The following is a 13,837-nucleotide window of genomic DNA, read 5'->3' as shown; positions in this document are numbered from 1 at the left end:
GACAAGTGCTTTACAATTGAGCACCCCAGTTTTGTATTTCATTAAGTAAATGTAATATTCACAAAAGCCTAACCTAGTTTTCAAATACAGACTCTGTTCAAAGACAAAATATTTATGATGTTATAACTGGAGTTCTAAACTAATGGTTTGAGCAGTTTGAGCCCATACATTTGAAAAGGTTTGAAAATGACTGTGATGTATGAAGCCTCTGGTTTCTGCTTTAACTGGTTCAGCATGGAGCCCTAAGGTATCAGGATTTTTTTAAAGAAATTATTTTTTTTATTTAAAAGTTCTTTATAATTAAGTTTTAAAAATAATAACCTGAATGGGGGTTTCTACTAAAACACTGAAATTTTTTTTTTTTACCTAATTGGGTGTATTTTGAACTCTAGACTCTTTTTAGCAAATAGTCAGCTTTGAAAACATACATATAATGCCATTAATTGGACTCAATAGGTTATATTTAGGAATATGTATGTATACATGTGGTGGTTTGACAGGAATGGCCCCCAATGTCCCCTGTTTTTGAACACTTAGCCATAGGTAGTGACACTATTAGAAGGTATGGCCTTCTGGGAGGAAGTGTGGCCTTGTTGGAGGACATGTGTCACTGTGGGGGTGGGCTTTGAGGCTATGTTCATGCTATGCTCAGTGTAGTAGACAGTTCACTTTCTGCTACCCACAGATCATGATGTAGGACCCTCAGCTCCTTCTCCAGCACCATGTCTGCCTGCATGTCACCTGCCATATTGCAATGGACTAAACCTCTGAACTAAGAGTTGCTATGATCATGGTGTCTCTTCACAGCAATAGAGACCCTAACAAAGCAATATGAAAATGTGCACATGCATGTGTATATAATAACATGTAATAACTAATGGAGGCCAGGAATTTGAAGGACAGCAGGAAGGGCTATATGGGATGTTTTACAGGGAGGAAAAGGAAAGGAGAAATATTGTAATGAAATCACAATCTCAAAACTAAACAAAAAGCTAATTAAAAAATATATGTAATTATAATCTCAGGATGTTTTAAAACTCCATCCTCTCTTGATGACTGTAGGTAATGTATAGCCAGGACTGAGAGGATTCTGTCCCATGTTGTTCTTTGATATACTATAAAATGCATTCTAAAGGGATGGTCTTGGGACTTACCCTCTGTCACCACAACGGAGTATTCCAAGAATGCTCAGCATGGGGATAAAAAAAAAATAGTGTCATTTGGTGCCTGTGTTTGTTGCCTGTTCAATTATTTAACCTCATACATATATCCATGTACGTAAATGCATTAAGATGACTAAATGTAAGTTTTGTAGGGGGGAGAGAGAGAGTGAATGTAATTTTTTTCCTTTTCAATACTTCTACCTTAAAAACATAGTTTCCACTCTTATTACCATCCCTTCCTCTCCTATGACTGACCCATCACTCCATTCTGTGACATTTCTTTCCAATCCCAATTATTTCTAGACAGAGGTAAAGATTCATGTAAGTGTATGTCAGTATGCTCTTTTTTGGAATGATACCCTACCTACTGTCCTCCATGTAGCTTTTCTTATTCCACAATGTCTTGTGGAAAGCTCTCCAAGCCATGTAAAAGAATCCACTTCACTCCATTTAATGGGCCACACTGGACCTCAGATGGATATACCATCACTTAGTTGTTCCTTTAGAGAAGAGAATTCACTTTACTTCTAATTTCTACAAACAACTCTACAACAATCATAAGGGCAGCTGATGATTGTGCCCACTCTGTAGGGCACTTGCATTCTTTCCCTACACTCACAGCCCAACACACCAAGCAGGTATGCCTTGACGCCTCTAATGGCTGGGGAAGATTGTAATGAATGACCTGTTTCTCAGTTAAGAGTTCTACTGCTGTGAAGTGACACCATGAACATGGCAACTCTTATAAAGAAAACATCTAATTGGGTGGCTCATTTACAGTTTCAGAGCTTTTGGTCCATTAACATCATGATAGGGAGCATTGGGCATGCAGGCAGACATGGTGCTGGAGGAATGGCTGTGAGTCCTACATCTTGCAGGCAACAGGAAGTCTACTGACAGTCACACTGAAATTAGCTTGAGCAAAAGAGGACTCAAAGCCCAACCCCATGGTGACACACTTCCTCCAACAAAACCACACCTCCTAATAGTGTCACTCCCTTTGGACCATTTTCTTTTAAATCACCACAACATGAAAGATGTTAGAAACAGCCTACAGCTGCATTCTCCAGGACACCACTGAGCCTTGGATCAGACTCAGCTTCCCCCTTTCCTGTAAACCCACTCAGCCCTCCCTTCTAGCTCATTCCCTCCCCCTTTGTATTGGCCAGGGATACATTCTCTACCTGGGACCCTCAGCGGCTACACTAGGCTGTAATTCAGGTTTTCAGTTTTCTTTTCTTTCCTATCCCTTTTTTTTTTTTTTTTTTTTTTTTTTTTTTTTTTAACAAGGGATTTATTCTGCCTCGTATTTAAGGAGATAAATCCATGAATACAGGCAGTGTATTGAAGCAGGCCTCCAGAGTCAGGAAGAAGAGGGTGAAGAAGAAATACAGCTGAGCTATGAAACTCTAAAGCCCACCCCCCATGAACCACTTCCTCCAGCAAAATTCTGCCTCCTGAAGGTTCCATACAGGTTGTCAATTTTCACTCTCCTTCATTTCCCTCCATTGCCATCTCTCCAGTCTTACTCCAGTCATGTACCAATATGCTTGGAGGTGCTGCTTTTCCTTCCTCAACTCAGTTCACTGGAGAGTCCAATTCTTGGTACAAATCTGAGGTCCCTGTATCCCTTTCATCCTTGCCTCCCCAGATTATTTTTCATTTTATTGCAACCTCCTTGCAAAAGCTCTCCTCTGACCACACCTTTGACCCCAAGGGTCTCTTGGTGTGGACAGAATCCCCTTAGCTCTTTTCTACAGTCCCTCTCAGTCTTTTCTCCTAGCCCATCTCTATTGCTCTCTGCTGCCCACCAACCTGCAGAAGCCCTCTCAACCAGGCAACCCATAGCCTAACAAAGGCATGATATCAGCATCTAGAATCACCTTAGTCATCCTAACTCGAGATTCCTAGAAAATACCACAAAAAAATGCAATCACTAACTGCTAAGACAATGTCTCCACCAGAACCCAGTAACCCCACTATAAAAGAGCCCAGGAAATGTAATATAACTGAAGAACAAGACAAGGACTGAAAGATGGCAGCAGGGCATAAATAAATGCCTTAATGAAGCCTGTGAAACACAGTGAAATGAAATAATGAAAACCATTCAAAACATAAAAGTAGAAGTAAAATCTTACACGCCAAAAAGAAAAAAAGAAAAAACATCTGAGATAAAACAGAAAGTGAAAAATTTAGGAAGTCAAACAAAAACCTCAGAGGTGAGCCTCACCAACATAGTACAAAAACATGAAAAAGAGAACCTCAGTCATTGAAAACAAGGTACAATAAATAGATTCCTCGGTCAAAGAAACTATTAAGTCTAAAAGAAAAATAACAGTCACAAAATATTCAGGAAATCTGGAACACTACAAAAAAGGCCAAATCTAAGAATAATGAGAATAGAGGAAGAAGGAAATCCAAATCAAAATGACAGAAATTTTTTTTCAACAAAATTGTAAAATAAAATTTAAAAAAAGATGTGGTTCTCAAGATACAAGAAGCATGCAGAACACCAAATAGACAGAACCAGAAAAGAAATTCCCCATGACAACACAAAAAGACATAAAGAGGATAGAATATTTAAAATCTGCAAGGGAAAAAATGAGTAATATATAAAGGCAGCACTATTAGAATAACATGTGATTTCTCTATAGAGACATGGAGGGATGATCTATAAACTCTTGGAGACCACAGTGGAGAATGGTCTTGAACTCTTTGGCACAGGAAAAGACTTTATGATCAGGACACAAATAGTGCATCCACTCAAACCAACAATTAATAAAGAGAACTGATGAATCTAAAAGGCTCTTGTATGGCAAAGGACACTGTCAGCCTACATAACAGGATTTTTTTTTACTAACTGTGCCTCCAATAGAGTGATAATACCTAAAATACATAAAGAACTTTTTTAAATGGACAAGAAGAAACAAAATAACTCAATTAGCTCTTTCTACTCTTCCTTTCCCACTTTCTTTCCCACTGTTCCCCTGGGGCACACAGAACTTTTCTTGTCTCTCTCTTATCTTCTTTCCTCTCTGTGTCTCTGTGTCTTTGTGTCTCTTTCCCTCTTTCCTCTTTCCTTTCCCCCTTCCCTTTCTAAAAAAAAACTTATTTAAAAAAAAAAAGAAATAATCCAATGAAAACTGGGATACAAAACCAAACAGAGAATTCTCAAAAGAGGAAACATAAATGGGTGAGAAACACTTAAAGAAATGTTCAACATCCTTAGTCATCACATAAATGCAAAACAAAACTACTTTAAAATTCCATCTTACACCAGCCAGAATGTTAAGATCAATAAACCAGATGATAGCTGATGTTAGGGAGAATTTGGGGAAAAAAGAACCCTTGTCCATGAATGGTGGAAGTGCAAACTTGTACAGCCACTATAGAAATCAGTGCAGCGGTTCCTCAGAAAACTAGAGATAGGTCTACTACTGGTACCAGCTGTACCAGTCTCAGCATTTACTTCAAGGACTCTACATCCTACTACAAGAGACACTTGTTCATCAATATTCATTGCTGCTCTATACATGGTAGCTAGAAATTAGAAACAGCTCAGTTGTCCATTGAAGAATGAATGGATGAGGAAAATGTGGTACATTTAAAAATGAAATTTTCAGGTAGATGGATGGAACTAGAAAAAGTCATCCTGAATGAGGTAACCAGATCCAAAAGAAAAATATGGTATGTATTTTCTTCTATGAAAATGTTAGCTTTTAAACCTTTGATAGTAATGTTACAATTCATATAACCACAGAGGTTAGGTATAAAATAAAGGACTGAGAGTAGATAGGTTCTCCCAAGTAAGAGAAAATAGAATGTATAGTTATGTATAGCCATGGGGCAGAGTCTAACAGAAGGATTAAATGAGGAGGACAGGGGATAGGTAGGAAATACAGGGAGGGAAAAACTAATGCAAGCGTCATTTAAGGAATTATCTAGAGACACACTAATGTAGAAGCTTATTAAAATGTACATATATATATATGAAATCTAAATTGAGTCATTGAATAAGAGTCAAAGCCCCAACTAACCATATTTTGCCACCAAGTGAAACCTCCAATGCCAAGACTATGTGTTTTATCTAATCAAGCTATTGACCAAATTAGCCCCATGGAAATACCCCAAAATTTGAGCTGTTTCCAAGGCTATTGGTTGTTTTCTACAAACTGATGATGAGGCCTTATTGCTGAAGATAATACCTATATATCTCATTGAACCTGGAGAAGTCAAGCTGATGCTTAGCTAGATCCTTCACCTCTACTATCTAGTGTACATGGTGCTGGAAGTCACTCTATAAGTGCTACCAGAGGAGAAAAGTCAATACCAACCAAGCTACAAACAATGACCTACCTACATGATACACTGTTGCAATCGTGGCACAAAAGTTGTGAGAATAAACCACCACTATCTGATTGGATTTATAGCCAAATCTACAAGATGAAATGCATGCCTGACATTTCTTGAGTGTCCAAGAACCTGTAACTAAATAGCCAGTAGGTCTAGGGGAAAACCAAATACTACTATTCTGCTGAAGAAACTTAGCAATGAAATTACTCCTTATGACACTCCACTATGCCTATAGATCAGAGTCTTGCTCAGCCAAAATCAGAGAAACTTCCTCTTGCTGTAGATAGATGGAAAATAAAACAGACACACCCATGACTGGATGACATACAGAGAGTGAGAGATTTTAAAACAGTCCTAAAAGGGATGTCTTCATCAAACCCCTCCCATGAGGGCTCAGGAACTATGTGGAAGAGGAGGCAGAAAGATTGTAAGACCAAGAAAAGATGGATGGCACCAAGGAAATAATGGCTTACAGACACAACAGAACATGACACAGAGATGGTGGTGACATGCATAGGTCCTGCACAGGTTCAAAACAGATGGAGCTCCAATACTGAGAAGGACAAGTGGACACTATCTCCCATTTCCAAATGACAACTCTGCTTACAAAAGAAAATTCAGGTTTTTCTTTTTTTCTAATGGAGTTTCCTGGGTATATAAGCCACACTTAATGGTAGACCTCGTATCCAGCAGTAGATGACCAACACAAAATGAACTCAATAGTACTTTTGTAGATTTTTTTGGTCTCTGTTTTTGCTTTGTTGGGGCATTTTTTATGTTACTGGTCTCTTGCTTGTATATTATGATTTATGAGTTTGTGTTTCTATGCTGTGTGTGTGTGTGTGTGTGTGTGTGTGTGTGTGTGTGTGTGTGTTTCCTGTGACTTTTCACTGTATGTTAAAAATTCTGGTTTGTTTGATTTTTTTGTTGTTTTCCTGTTTGTGTTCTAAAAAGAAAGAGAAGAAAGCATGAAGTTGGATGGGTGGGGAGATAGGGAGGATCTTAGAAGAGGAAGCTATTATCAGAATATAATTATGAATTTTCAATTAAAAAGGAAGGGAAAAAGAAGAAAGAAAAAGAGAGAGGGGGGGAGAGAGAGAGAATCTGTAGAGTCTATGTCAGAGTCAAACACAAGCATGGCTATATCCAGGCTGCCAGTGGCCAGCTCCATTCCTAGCACAGCTCTGGCAGAAAGTTCCTCAATATCATCATTAACAACTCATTGATCCAATTACACTTCTTTCTGTTCCACTTCAGAATTACAATCTCTTGTTCCCCCTGGAGGAGGTTGGATAGATTCCCAATGATTGTCAGATCAGGCGTGCTTGACAGACCCAAAGGCTCATCTAACCTAGACATTGGGATGAATTCATCCAGCTGTTGTGTCAGACCTTGCTCCCTCATTGGAATCACCACTTTCTTCAACTTCTTTGTTTTCCTGGTGAGATTCAGTGACACAGCCCAGCTTAGTTCAACCCAAGGTCACCATGGCTACCACCCTCTTTATGTGGTCCTGGCATTTAGTAGGCACTCAATAAATAACAGCTGAATAGAAAACTGCCCAAGAAGCTGTGTAATGAGACTTAAAGCACAGCAAGTTAGCTAGATAAAAGGAAGTTTCCTCAAGGGTCTCATTGTGGGATGGGCTAGGATAGAAGCCAAAATCTAACTCCACAACCATGTGCAAAATGAAAATATACACTACAATAAGAAAAAGTCAAGACCTGGAATGACAGTAGAAGGTACAATAAAGGGAACTAAGCACACATTTGAAGTCAGTGAGCAGGATAAGGAAGATAAGATAAAGACCAAAATGACGGTTGCTCACTAAGCAACTACATATCAAATTCCTACCATGGGCCAGGCACTGTGCTAAGTGCTGAGGATATGATGCTGTGCAAATCATGATTCCAGTCCTCTGGTGCCCATGCTTCTATGGAGGAAACACAGGCATAAACACACAGTTATACAGAGCCAATGATAAAGTAGAATAATGCAAAAGCTTCCTAGAGTCATTGGGTAAAACAGAATTAGTGACGTAAAGGATATATATTCTGTCAGGCAAATACCTTGTGCCCCTGTGGCCAATTCAACCTGTTACTTCTACCTTGAGGATCCTTGGGAATGAGACTATACCCATAACCATGTCCCTGAGAGCCATCAAGCCTGGAGTCTTATACCACTCATGCTATTTCTTCTTTCTGGTTAGCACTGTCCTGTCCCCCATCTGGAAAAACATCACTGCCACCTCTTACCAAGACAGCCCAAATACCACCGCTAAGACACATTTCTACCTGCTCTCTGTCTCTCTCTGTCTCTCTCTCTCTCTGTGTATGTGTGTGTGTGTGTGTGTGTGTGTGTAGTACACATGTATGTTTCTATGTTGTGTACTTATATATCTTGATTGCTCCCTCCCTCTCTACCACCCTTCCTTTCAATAACATTTTTGTTCTCTCACAGTACATAGCACTCTTGACACACTCTATTATGATTACTTATGTATTTGTTTTATCTTCTCTCCTCTATAAACAATTAACTCTACTGGGGCAGAAAATGCTTATCTTCAGCACCTTTGTGTTCCTGGTGATATGTGTGAGGCAGATGCACCACACCAGTTAAGTGGGATTTTGCTCCCCAGATTCTGTGTAAGTGAAAGGAAGATACCAAACAGCAGAGCTAGAATCAGCAGGCAGGTGTTTCAATAAAGCCCAATGCCCTGACAGTTGGAGTGGGCTGCTTGATGGAGTTGTGAATTTCCCATCACTGCAAACAGTATGACCCAACATACATTCTTCAAAGGCCTATCTCTAAGGGCCTGCTTCCATCAGCTAGGCTTTAACTCCTAAACCTTGTAAAGTGGCATCACTGGGAATGGAGAGGACTCAAAACATGATGAGGCTTGGGTATTGCTCATTGGGTAAAGCACTTGCCCTACAGTGAGAAAACCTGAGTTCATATCCCCAGCAGGTATGTTCCAAAGATGAGATGGAAGGTAGAGACAGAAGAGTCGCTGGAGCTCTCAGGCCAGTTAGCCTGAGAGTACATAGCCATAAACAACACAGATCTGTCTCAAACCAGGTAGAAGGTGAGAACCAATACCTGGGGTTGTTCTCTAATCTGGACACATGGACTGTTATGCATGCAAACTTGTGCTCATTTTTTTTTCAAGCGTGAGCCTGTAGGGAGAACAATTTAGATTCAAATTATAATATCCTATTGCCTCTACGCTCATCTAAGCTCTACCAAGTTACTGTAATAGAGAATGGCTGCCAAACAAGCAAAGATGATCCAGCCTCACTACATTGAGAGATAAGAATAAAGGAAAATTGCCTTCAGTGTGTCCATTCATGGTTAAATGACACCACAGGCATCAAATAGATTAGTAAATATTTAATGAACTGAAGTCAATGAACAGAGATCCATTCGTAGAGAGAAGATGACAGCATATCATGAATGAAGATTATAATTGACCTGATTCTGAATACCTGAGGTGTTTAAAAAGTCTGATCTCGGGTTGGGGAAGTGGATAAATGGGTGAAGTGCTTGCTCTTTGGGCACAATGATCTGAATTTGGATCCCTAACCCCTCATAAAAATCTGGATGCATTAGAGCACAGCGAGCATTCCAACACTGGGGAGGGCAGAGACAAGGAAAGTCCTTGAAACTCACTGCCCACAGCCAGCCCAGCTGAAAAATTGAGCTGCAGGTTCAAAACAGCCCCTGTCTCTAAACATAGAGTGAAGAGGAAGACACTGGTAGCCAGTGGTTCTCGGTGCTTTAGTCTGTGACTCTGTTCCTTAACTCCTTAGACATACCCCAGTGTATTGTCTTCCCTCCCACTGAGTCTCTCTCTGACAGTCCCTCTGCCACCATTGCTTCTCTCTGGCTTGTTTCTGGGGCTCTTTTCCACCTGACTTTTCAGATGCCATCTTTTTCCACTTACTCATGCAGAATTATCCACTTGTTCATGCTTCTCCATATTCTTTCTGCTTTTGCAATAATGCAAATGAGTAGTAAATGCTGTCACACACACACACACACACACACACACACACACACACACTTTGATATTTCCCTACACAAAAGCTCCCCCTGCTTCTATGTTCATCTTCAGAGTATGAGAATCCACTTGAGCTACATGGGTACGCAGACAGTACACGCCTCCCAGAATCAACCTTCACCCTATATTACAACTGAGTTATAAAATACACCCCCTAAATGCTCATATGCTGGAAGTTTGTCTCCAATTCGATGTTCAGAGGTCAGGCTTTGGGAAGGTCACTTGATATGAGGGTTGTTCCTTAATTGATGGTATAATGCATTGACGAATTCATCTTTGGGTGGCTTTACTGGGATGTGATAGAAAGTGAGTAAAGCCTAGCTGAAAGAGTTAAGTCACTGAGGTACAGGGGTGGTTTTGGAGGCAATGTCTTGTTCCTGATGGTTCTTCTGCCTTCCCATATACACCCTAGCCTCCATGTGAGCAGCTTTCCTCTACCTCAAATCAGACCCACAGCAATGGAACCAGTTGGACATGATCTGAATCCTATGAAACTGTCAACCAAAATATACCTTCCCTCCTTGCTGTAGCATGAATATGAAATGTCACCACAGGCTCATGAGTTAGATGCTGAGTCCTCAGCAAGTGTTGCTAGTGGTTCTGGTTTGTTTTTGTTTTAAGATTCTGGAAGTTTCAGAAAGAGGCCTAGTCAAAGGAAGTCACTCAGAAGATGGCTTTGAAGGTTGCACCTGTATTGGTGTCTTCAGGCTCTGCTTCTGGAACCTATGTCTAACAGCTTCTGTGTGACACACCCTCCAGTGCCACCTATGTCCTGTTCTGATGCCCCTGTGAAAGCCCTTCACTCTGCTGTAACTAGCTTCTACGTCTAAAGATTGATTCAGTATGCCAAATTCATAAACATAGCCATTTCCCCTGACATCTCCAGAAAGCACCCCCTATGTCCTCTCTGTCCTGGTCTTCATCACCCAGAATTTAATCTTCAGTCACTTTTATTCCCTTATTTGTATCCCCTACTTGCCATAAGGAGGGAAGACCTTTGGGAAAGAAAATTCTGTGGGTATATTTCTTAAGACAGGTTCTTTCACAGGGATCCAGGGCTTAACAATTCAGCTAGAGTAATGGTGTGCCCAACAGACCCTCCTGTCTCTACCACTCCAGCAATTCCTCCATGCCTGTCTTGTTATTGTTGTTTCTTTGTTTGTTTTTTACATTAAGTGCCGGGGGTTCAAATCCTGAACCTCATTTTTGCACAGCCTGTACATCATTGATACATCCCATGGCATTTTTATTCATAATCTAAGCAAAGCATCTGGTAGTATATAATAGATATTAGACATGTGTTTATCAAGGCAATTAACTTATTTGTTTGTTGTTTTGTCCATGAAATTTTAACCAAATATCTCCCTATATCCCATCATTCTCAAAGTACCTAAATTGAGGTAAGAGAAAGCCTTGGTATCATCAAGGTCTTTACTCTCTGCACCCCCTACGTCATCATCTAAGCATCTCCTTCTTTGCTAGCAGCAGGGTGTGTATCAATTTCACATTTACACTTCCTCCCATCTGTTCAATTCATCTGCTGGACAGTCACTCACTGCCTCTCCAGAGCAACAGGGAATTCACTCTTCCTTTCATACCCTTCTGGGAAGCCCAGGAAAATTATCTTTGATTGATGTGATTTCTTCTTTGGGTCCTAATGACAAAATTACAGTAAAATCCAGCCTGGCTTTGCACCATACTTAGAGGAAATCTGCTCAGCTTTTGTCTGCCAACCATAGCGAGAATGATTAAGCAGAGTTCTATGCGCATTGGTAGGTGACTGGGGTAGCTTTTTATTACCCTGGTTAGCAAAGGAATAAAACTAAAATTCCCATCCATTCCTCCCTTTATTACTTGGGAAAATCCATACTTGAGACTATCCATAAATTACCCCAAAAGATATGACGGCTGTCTATGAGAGATAAACACCTTGCAGGCTTAAGAATCATGTATTCTGAGATTAAAGATATAACAAGATGTTTGGTTGGGCAGAGAGCTTTGACAGGTAGGATCTTTATTTTCAAATTCCTTCTGTTCCAGATCTGATGGCATAAGCCTGTAATACCAGCCACTTGGGAGGCTGAGGTGAAAAGATGGCAAGTTCAAGAGCAGCCTGGGCTACAGAGGAAGTTTAAGGTTAATCTGTGTTGTAGTCCCAATCTGTATTTGTGAGACCCTAAATAAAAACTAAGGGCTAGTAGATAACCCGCTTGCCGTGCAAGGGTAAAGACTACAGTTCCTAGCCCCAGAATGCACATAAAAACCCAGGCAGACATGGCAACTGCCTATAGCCTAGCACTAGAGAAGCAGAGAAAGATTGATTGTGAAACTTTGGTTCAGCAAAAGACTCTGCCTTAATAAACGAATCGAAAGGAACATCTCATATCAACTTTGGGTCTAGATACAAACACACACACACATACACACACAATCTGTATATGTATACATGTATGTATGTGTATATATACATACACATGCATGTACACATGCATGTACACATGCACACCCCCACACACAAACATTAATACAAACATATACATAAATGCAATAAAGTATTACTTGCTAATATTCATATTATCTTTCTTCACCCTTCCTCTATAAGCAATGAACTGGCAGTCTAAGGCCTGGTTATCTGAGGGCTCTACATTCAAGGTCTAGCTCAGATCAGCTGGAATGAACTCTTATTAGTAAGCTATAGACTTTTACATGCATCTACATCGCCACTTAATAAGCTCAGGTCCTGTGTTAGTCGTTTTTCTTGATGCTTTAACAAAACTCCCTGACAAAAGCTACCAAAGGGCAGGAGGGTTTGTTCTGGCTCACTGTCTGAGGGTGCTGTCCATTGACGTGAGGAAGGCACTGTGGGAGGAGGGGGAGGAGCTGGTCACTGTACCTGCAGTCAGGAAGCAGAGATGAGCTCTGCAGCTCAGTTTCCTCTCCCCTCTTTATGCATTCTTGGACCCCAGCCCACCGTGCCACTCGGGTGGTCTTATCTGCTCAGGTAGACCTCCCTGGAAACACCCATCACCCATTGTCACAACCAGAGGTGTGTTTCCATGGTGTCTCTAAATCCCTTTCAGTGCACAGTTACATTAACTGTCACATGCATAGCATCATCTCTTAGTCTATCAGCTCAGCCCTCTGAGCATCTGGAATCCCTTTGAGATGCAGGAAGCCCCCTACTTGGTACCTGCCCAAGGTCTATGCTGTTGTGTAGAAACAAAGACATTTCTTGTTGTAGAGTAAGAGACCCTTACATTGTTATGGAAAGAAGCATCCAGGATGGTCATTTGATACCTTAATAGAGTGCATCCCTGCTTTAAGAAAAAGAAATGCCTTTGACCTGTGCAGGTCCTGTGCCTGCTTTCACTGTCTCTGTGACTTCATATGTGCATTAATCTTACCGTGTCAGGAAGACACTGTTTCCTTGGAGTCATCCACCACCTCTGGCCCTTACAATATTTCCCCAGTCCAGGGCCTGACTGAGAGAAAGAAATGGACACTAAGTCCCTTTCCTAATCAAGAAGCTATTTGCAATTGTTCCTGCTGGGAAAGAGAAAATGTTTTCTTCAATAGTGTCACTGGATATTCCAATCACAATACAGGTCAGGTCTTCTATCCAAGACCAACACAAAAGGACTCCATTTCTTTTTGTGGGGTTTTTATTTTTTAATTTTGCTTGGTTTATTTTTGTTTGGTTGGTTGGGTGGTTGGGCGGTTTGGCTTATTTGTTTGTTTTGTTTTGTTTTGTTTTGTTTTGTTTGTTTTCATTTTGTTTGGGTTTTTTTTTTTTTTTGTCTTTTTTTAAGAGTAGGAACATGAAGTTAGGTGGGTAAAGAGGTGGGACAGATTTGGGAGAAGTTTGAAGAAAGGAAAGGATATGATCAAAATATATTACATAAAAAACTTAAAAAGAAATCACATAAAATAAGTAAAAAATATTTTGACAGAAAAAGTAACTTTCTATCAGTCATTGATCGAATAGCAGACTATAATTTTTCAAATTTCCTTTCCTGATGTATTTTTCTTTTTTTTTTTTCAAAGCAAGTCCTTTATTCTTCTATCTTCTATTATCAAATTAGTGCCATATGCAGAAATGCATATCTGGCATACACATGCACATATGCAGTTGCATGTTGTTGCTAATATAAATAGCTTTTTTATATATAACCAAGTCCATTTAAATGAAAACAAACATTTATAGACAATATTTGGGAATTTGGGCATCGTTCTTTCCAAACTACTTCCTGCTGGTAAGGGG

This window comes from Phodopus roborovskii, unplaced genomic scaffold, assembly GCF_943737965.1.
Source record: "Phodopus roborovskii unplaced genomic scaffold, PHOROB, whole genome shotgun sequence".
NCBI lineage: Eukaryota > Metazoa > Chordata > Mammalia > Rodentia > Cricetidae > Phodopus > Phodopus roborovskii.
The sequence above is the reverse complement of the archived record's forward strand: the minus strand, read 5'-3'. Positions refer to the sequence as shown.